We start from the raw sequence: 8425 nt of genomic DNA, 5'->3' as shown, positions 1-8425 counted from the left end.
TTTTAACATAGTATATTTATGTAATATCTCTGATGGGAAAGTCATAATCAAGTATGCTCTCTGGAGACAAGCACATAGAAGCAAGTGTCAAAGTTAAAAATGTGTATAAAAACAGCTGATTAGTTTTGTGAGAAGTGACTGTTTTTTGTATTGCCTCTAACATATATATCCTTGTGATAAAAAATAGTGGTACAATGAAATTGCATATTTGCTTAGTGACATGATACATACTTGCAATGAGGATGGTGCCTGTGTTCACTATAAAAAGCAGTAGCTCATGCTTGGTTAGGTGCTTAGATTAACAGCTTTAATAGCTTACAATCAACAGCACGTGAATGCAAGGGTGCAAATACAAACCACTGTCATTCTGTATTTTAAATGCTGACATGAAGCAGACAGATTTTCAAGTCCTCCCTTTCATCTCTTTTTTACACCTACTTTTAGAAGTATGGCTTCCTTTTAGGTTCCAGAAAGGGGAAGCATTGGGGTAAGAGAATCCCATGTTTAAAATGTCATTATCGTTTACGTGCATGCTCACAAAACCAGTTCGTTAGAACGGCTCGTGCTTCCCGAAGCGAAAGCAAGGAGCAATTAAGGCTTTTAACTGTGTACACCGTGGTGCACACCTCACGTCTTAGAAGCCGGAGAATCACTTGGAATTGAAAATTATTTTAAAAATGTAAAATTTTGGTTTCTCCTGTGAAATAGTCATATGATAGCTTCTGGCAGGTATTTGGTATTTTGATTAGAGGGACTCAATCTGCTTACCAACCATGTATGCTAATGGAGGTAGAGATGCGTTCAATGCAAAGAACTGAGAGCATCTGAGTAGAACACTTGTTCATCAATTGGCGGATGTGAACATATAGTGTTAAGCAAAATCCCCCTAGTTTCATGGCTTCTGTAGAAGTAATTTTTGTAAGGCAAAATAAAAGTAAACCATTTTTTGCACATGGTAAATTTCTGGACTTAAGATAAAGTGCACAGTGAGGCGATGTATTAATCTTCCCAGACACGTATGTACTTGTTTTGAGACGAATATTACGTGAAGTCCGGAAATTTTTCTTACTTTAGCCAGTTCAGTAGAAAAAAAGCTTTGGTTTCAGGTAGTTGGTTCTTTGTTTAAGTATATGCATAGTCACATGCAAAATCCACGTGCATGGAAGGGATATGTGAAACAGGATGGTGCCTTTCTCAATATAAGATTTGCTTCTTTGTTTGTCTTTTTCGTGCACTTCCCTGCCTGCACTTATGCTTATGTCGCCCTTGATGCATTATATTCATCACATCTGATTTTTGGTTCACACCTGAAGCCATGCTACACTTTAGTTACGTTGCATTTTCCACTAGTCACAATAATTGTTTATGTAATTATGCAAGCTGCTTCTCAGAAGTATAGCATTCTTACTATAATGGGAATGAAAAGCTACCGTATATGACAAGAAATTTGATGCGCAAGATTTTAATGCGAATGCTCATTTCACTTTTATACTCATTTACTACACACTAGATAATATTGTGAATTTAATTTTATCTATTTGTGAGAAAGTCTAACGGATCAATTACAACAGCACCAGGAAACTACTTTCGTGAGGAGGCCAACCGAATAAGATATCTGATACGCCTATATACCACTTTGAAACCGGGCAGGATATTGCTGCAGAACCACGACGAGCACTTAAAAACAATGGGGTGCAGCCCATACATGAATAACTTTATGTGAAATATAAGCAAAGCTAGCTAGAGCTGCGGCCTCACATGAGAATTTACAACACTTCTCTAAATGCACTGTACTCTCAGTCGGGAACATCCGTACACTGTACAGGACGTTATCAAATCAGCTGCTGTCTTAGAATATGGCGCACAGAAAAGTTTCTTGCACAATTTATCTCCATTACCAGCCCCATGCTTAGAAGCTCATCTGATAACCTCTGCCATAAACGTGCATGCGTTTTGTGCCAGAAATGCGTTTGTTGGCCAATAATGTGGCGCATATTTCTCTTCGATCATAGTGTCATTACTTTGTGAGTTTGCACAAGTTTGTTCTATGTTTAACTTTCTGTTGTATACGTTATTTTTGGGAAGGTGGAGCCAATTGCAATAAAGGATATTTCTACACTGTAATAATAATGAAGCTTTAGAGAATATATTTATGTTTTATTACTAGATGTGTTCTAAAGTTCATGGGCATCATTGTAATCTGATTTTATGTGTTTGTCAGTATGTTTCTCAAATTATTATTCAGTTTGTCTTGTGACTGATCACTCAAGATATTGACCTTTTAAGAGTGAAAATGTTTCATTTAAGTAACTCGGCGACTACAGATTACACCCCATTCACCAACCATAAGTGCAGGAGCTGTTTATGAAGGAATCAAATATTCCCCACATGTAAGTATTGCGAATCCCTTCTAATGTGACCATGGATCTACATCGTGCTATTGGGAAGAGTACTAACTCTGTTCTGAAGGAGTAAAAGCACTCTGTTTGGGGGAGTAGAAACACTCGGCTTGGAGGAGTAGAAGTACTCGGTTCGGATGAGTACTATTACCTCTGTGGGGAGAGTATTAGCACTCTGCAGAAGAGTACTAGCACTCCCTTGCGGTGGAGTAACCAAACTCTGTCGGGAGGAGTTAACCTACCCTCTCTCAAAGAGGGTCGACCTACTCTCGAAAAGAGAGTGAAATATGGGACAAGCAGATACTCCCTCGAGGAGAGTGCCCGGAACTCTGTTTTTAGAGTGAAGAACATTTACGAACTAAAAGCTCCGTCAATACCTGTTTGGCTTTGTCCGGCCGCCTTCGCACAAATGTAGCAACCCACCCCTCATGTAAAACACCGCACCAGGGGCTTTTGAGGTATCAATAAATAAATAAATAAATGTTCGCTATAGTAATTGGCGAGCACCTATTTTTACACACCGCTTTATACCTCACTAATTGTTCTGTGAAATCAGCCCCAGGGCTCGTTTTAACAAAGCTTCTCTTACGTGACAGCGCTTTCTCAGTGGCCAGCGTTCAAGGGTACAACACTCATGATAGCGATCTGCGGGGTGACGACACGTTTGTGGCGGATCTGGCCCTTCTCTGAAGGCATTGCGAAAGACGGCCCGAATTCGCAATGCTCTTTATTCATGCTGTTTGCCACTGGCAGGTTGTCTTCGCGAATAGTATGGTAAAAATCACATTTGGCTGTAATCTGCTCGTAAGAACAGTTCTAACGTAAAAAGGTTTTCAGATGCGTAAACATTTCTATGCCTACCCGACGAGGAAACCCGTCCGTCCATCACGTAAGACGATCGCTTTCAAGATAGGGCCGGCAGAAACGAGCCAATTGACCATCGTGCTGCCTCGCTCATACTAAGCGGTGAGAGCACGGCGCACACGAAGCACTCTGCCCCCATCGCTTTCAAGATGGTGCCCGCGCCACACGCAGCCGGAGTACGGTTGTTCAAGGTTAATAATGATTGGCATGGAGCTGAGGCAGTGTCATGGATCACGTCTACATACCAAGTCCACCAAAGGTGACACTGCTCAATTAGGTCACCTACTACAGCACGCACTTGCCAGTGCTCATCTTCCACGAAGCAGCGGCATCGTCCAAACGTACCCTCATAACATGAGTCAACAGTGCCTCTTCTTCGTCGTCTCATGCTGGTCTCAGTTAACATTTCAGTGTGGTAACCGCGCTTCTCCGTTTCACGATTTTTTCGCGGTTTCTCGCAATTATACCAAACAGAGCAGCACACGACGATCATACGATTAGAAGTAAATGCTTGCGCCTCATTTACATAATTCCCACAGGAGATTATGTGCCTACTTTTTCTCTTTTTTTTGTATACACGAGCTGGGAAAATTTATTATTACAAACCCAGGTCAGGTATAAAGCACCAATCCCTTTCACTCAATTCTATTCCTTCCTCGTAATCTAGTTTTCACGACCGGCACATTCCAGTACTAACGAAGCATTCGAGTACATTCGTTCATTATCCTGGCTAAGGTCTCGTATTCACAAAGCTTTTCGAACACTCAAGCTGTGCATGCGAGCAATCGCCGGCCAACCCTAAGACCGAACGTATTCGCCAGAGTCGCCGGTCTATTGCAAGTGAGTGAGTGAGTGAAGAAACTTTGTTGTGAACGCCTGCAGAACGGTTAGCCTTCCCCTGTTAGGGAGGCGTTACCGTGACGCGGCCATGACGTCTTCGCGGCGTGTGGCGCCTCTACTTCGGCCGCGGCCGCACTATTCCCTTTGGTCGACCGCGCCTGCCCCTCTTTTGGGGTGGCAGCCTCCCTCCGGTTTCGCTCGGTCGTTGCCGTTCGAGGGCCGCCGAGATCTGCTGGACGGCCTGGGTTTGGACATCTTGGTCATAGCACCTCGTTGCGGCCTCAAGCCGCGGCGGGATCGTTGTCATGGTTGCAGCTTCATGCGGATTCTTAGCACAGTCCAAAAGGATATGAGCTGCAGGGGCTCTTTTCGGCACACAAAGCACAGATCACTTTCATAAACACTTGGACACACGTGCCTCATCAGCACCGGGGTGAATAACGGCCCTGTTTGAAGTTGTCGATATAAAACCGCCTCCTTACGGGTCAAGCCCGGATGAAGTGGCGGCGTAGTCCTTCGCTCTAGTCGGTACCATTTCACAATTTCGTTGTAGGAAGTCATTTTGTCCTTGGTTTCCCACCACCACGACGGGTCGGCTGTAGTAGCAGCGGCACGGTTGGTTAGTCCTCGAGCCGCCGCGTTCGCCGTCTCGCTGTGGTTAGCGTTGCCGCGATCCGACACATCACTGCCCATGTGGGCAGTGATGTGATGCATGTTTTTACAAAGGAAGAAATAATTGCAGACCCAGCGTATGAGTTGGAATCCATGTGAAGCGGAGCTGTTCGTCTTACGTGTGTGCTCTCACGTGATCTCGCGCACAGGTACCATAGGTGGCATGCCGCATGCGTCAATCGTCTGAAAGAGAGGCTTGATGTTGGCCGCTGAAAAGTATAGGTGAGATTACAGAGTAACGACAATAAAGAAAGAAATGCGGTTGCGACCTATTTGACTTGAAGCAAAGTGTAAAAAAACACGAGGACAACAGAAGGGAACGAAGACACAGCGCTGCTAACACAAGTTATGCTGTACCAACTAGCCCACCAGTCTGTTACCTTGAACTGTAATAATCAGAGGGGCTTACGGCGCTATAAAAACACGGACAAATGAAGTATAAGTGGACAGGACTGCGTGCGTCCACAAGAGAAGGCGAAGTGCTTCTCTTGTGCACGATGTGCACCACATCTCGCCCGTCTCTGTGCTTATCTGGACTTCTCACTGCACTTGTGGGGTCTAACACCCACTACATCGCGGTGATAGATGTACAACACCCCGACGACCCTCACGGTTCCCGTTCACCCGCGGACATCGCTTCGAGGAAGCGAGGAAAAACATCGAATGATAGCAAAGGCACAGAGCTATACTCCGCATCACTTGGCGAGTCCTCGGAAGACAGCTTTCGACTTGTCCAGTACCGCAAGGCCAAACGAAGAATTCTCAACGCATCTTCGGCATCAAGTTCGAACACCGTGAAAACTGCGCCTCAACGATGGCCTCACTCCATCCTGTTTGTGCCACAGAACGTTACTGACAACCTACGCGTCCTCAACAGGCAGGCACTCTCCGTATAACTAGAAAACACCGTGCCGAGCGAGGTCATGGATGTCAGGATAAACACTAGGCGAAACATCCTGGCAATCGGTGTGATGAACCCGAGCGTGCTGAACATACAACACGTAACGCAGCTGAATAACATCAAGGTCCGCTCCATCGTGCCAGTGAATCTTGCCACAATAACAGCAGTCCTGTATGACATTGAAATACCTAACGCAGACCTCCCAGTTCTCATAAAACCAGCAAGTGAACACAACGTCATTGTGCATGTTGGCTGCCTCGGTAACACATGTTGTGGGAGGATAACGTTCAAAGGTGACTGCCTTCCAGCCTTCGTGAAGGTTGGCGACTTTCGCCACCAGGTTCGACCATTTATTCCAAGAGCAATGCAATGTTTCAACCGTCAGAAAGTTGGCCATGTGAAGGGTGTTTGCAGAAATTCCGCCGTGTGCCTTCGATGCGCCGAACCCCACTCGGAAGACAACTGCAGCGCAACCACGTTGAAGTGTCCTAACGGCCATGGTGATCACTGCGCCTCTTCCAAAAACGGTCCCCAGATCAAGAAAGAGATCACCATTCTTAAACAAATGGTAAGAGACACCTACCCCCAAAGAGACCGCGGTGAAAGTGAGGCGAAGACGACGTCACCATCGAAGGACTTCACGACGGAAAATATCAACTTTTCAAGAAAAGTCAACTCGTCAAGCAGCACCATCAGTGGAAGTCTTCAGCACTCCAAGCACCGATGTTTGAAGGGAGAAAACTGCCAGATCTGTCTCTACAAAGGAATGGCCCCCACTTCCGCGGACACGACCGGCCGAGGAGCCGCAGAAGAAGCCGCCCCCAGTACAGCAGGGTTCTGTATCCGAGGAGTTGCGGAAAACAAATGAGCAAGTGGTAGCTCTTATTAAGCCTTTAATGAATGCCATTCGCATGTTGCTAAACAACATGCACACACCGTCTGCCAGAAGTGCGCTTCAAGTACTGGACGCTCTGAGTCCGGTGCTGGCAACCCTTGGTAGATCATGGCTCTCCAACCACTGTCTTTTAGGGCTAAGGTCCGACAAGCAGCTATTTTTCAGTTGAATGCCCGTGGACTCAGAGCGCGCATTTCGAATTTCCGTCACATCGTATATGCAAATGTTTCCTATAATCGGCATTTGCGAGCCGCCTTATCGCACACGATCAGGCTTTCTGGATATGAATCGTTTATGTCTTCAACTGTTGGTGACAATAGTAAGGTTTTGGTGTTTATTCGCCGTGACCTCACTTACATTCATCAGCCTGTGCCACCTAATTACGATAATCAATATATAGGCCTAATAGTAAAGAGAGAGAAAGTGAGTGAACTTTATTGGGCACCAGCAGTTTAGTCGGCTGGGCCTAGGCCTCCCACGATTGGACGTCGAGGTCTTGCCTCTTCGCCGCTTCGTAGGCCTGCTAGGTCGCCCAGAGTTGGTCATCGAGATGGGAGCTGCGCAGGTCGGTGGGAAATATCGACGAGAGGATCACGGGATTAAGGTCTGGGTATTGATGTTTGCACTCCCATAGCATGTGGAGGAGTGTTGCTGATTGAGTTTTACAGACCTTGCACGTCTGGGTCGGGTATGTGTCGGGGTAACAAAAATAATTTTACCTTTACTGCTGTGGGCGCCTACCTAACTTCGTCAAGTCGATTTGGTCACAAAAGACTACGAGACATCCTTTGCTCAACTCCCTGTCCCTGGGTCATCATTGGAGATTTCAACGCCCATGATACACTCTGGGGAAGTTCGAAGATCAACGATAGAGGCAGAGCTCTGGTATCTTTCGCCTCCAGTAATGAACTTTGGCTGAATGATGGAAGTCCTACGTTTCTACGTGGCTCCACATACAGCAACTGTCTTGGCTTTTGACTCACGAAGCCTTGTCAGACGTGCTGGGTGGTTTGCGGACATAAAGATGCACCGAAGCGACCATATCCCCACGTAAGTCAAGATCAGAGGATTGTCCCCTTACAAAGTACGGGATACGATCCAAAGAGTGGACTGGTCTATAGTTCAGTGTCATGGAATTACACTGCGAAGCCAATCCATCTTTCGACATGGAAGAGGCAATCAGGAGCGCGGTACGAGACACTATGCGTACTCACATGCTCTTCGACACTGACGGATTTTGATGTGCAACTAGAACGACTTCGAGCAATCCGACAACGTGCTGAACGAAGGTACCTACGTGCGAAGACAATGGACGATTTGCGTACCGCCAGACGCGCACAAAAGAAGATTCAGCGCTGGTTAGACAAGCTCGAATCGTAACGTTGGACTGCCTTCTGTGAGTCGCTAGATCCCCGCAAGCCTTTATCGCAACTATGGAGAACGGTGCGCAGTCTTCGTACACTCCTCGTACAGAGGTTCCCATTCAAGGCTCTAGCCCTCTCTCAAAATAGACCGGAGATAGACGTGGCAAAGGACTTCTGCTCCAGATAATCCGGCCAACTCACAGCTCCCAACATTCCATCGCCTTCGAGTAGTTTCCGCCACCACATGATCACCGCATGAATCTACCATTTTGAATTTACGAACTTAAGGCAGCATTAGCTTTGTGTGGCCGTAAGTCAGCTCCAGGACCTGACGAAATTTGCTACCGAGCTCTGTGTCACCTGGGTGAGCGAGCGAGAGGTGTTCACCTTGAGCTGTGCAATGAACCTTGGAGAGATGGCACGCTAGCAACAAGCTGTAAGACAAGTCGCCTTGTTGCACTGCTGAATCCTGGCAAGTCGCCGTTGGAAC

Source organism: Dermacentor andersoni, chromosome 1 (genome assembly GCF_023375885.2).
Source record: "Dermacentor andersoni chromosome 1, qqDerAnde1_hic_scaffold, whole genome shotgun sequence".
NCBI classification, from domain to species: domain Eukaryota; kingdom Metazoa; phylum Arthropoda; class Arachnida; order Ixodida; family Ixodidae; genus Dermacentor; species Dermacentor andersoni.
Note: the sequence above shows the minus strand (reverse complement) of the source record.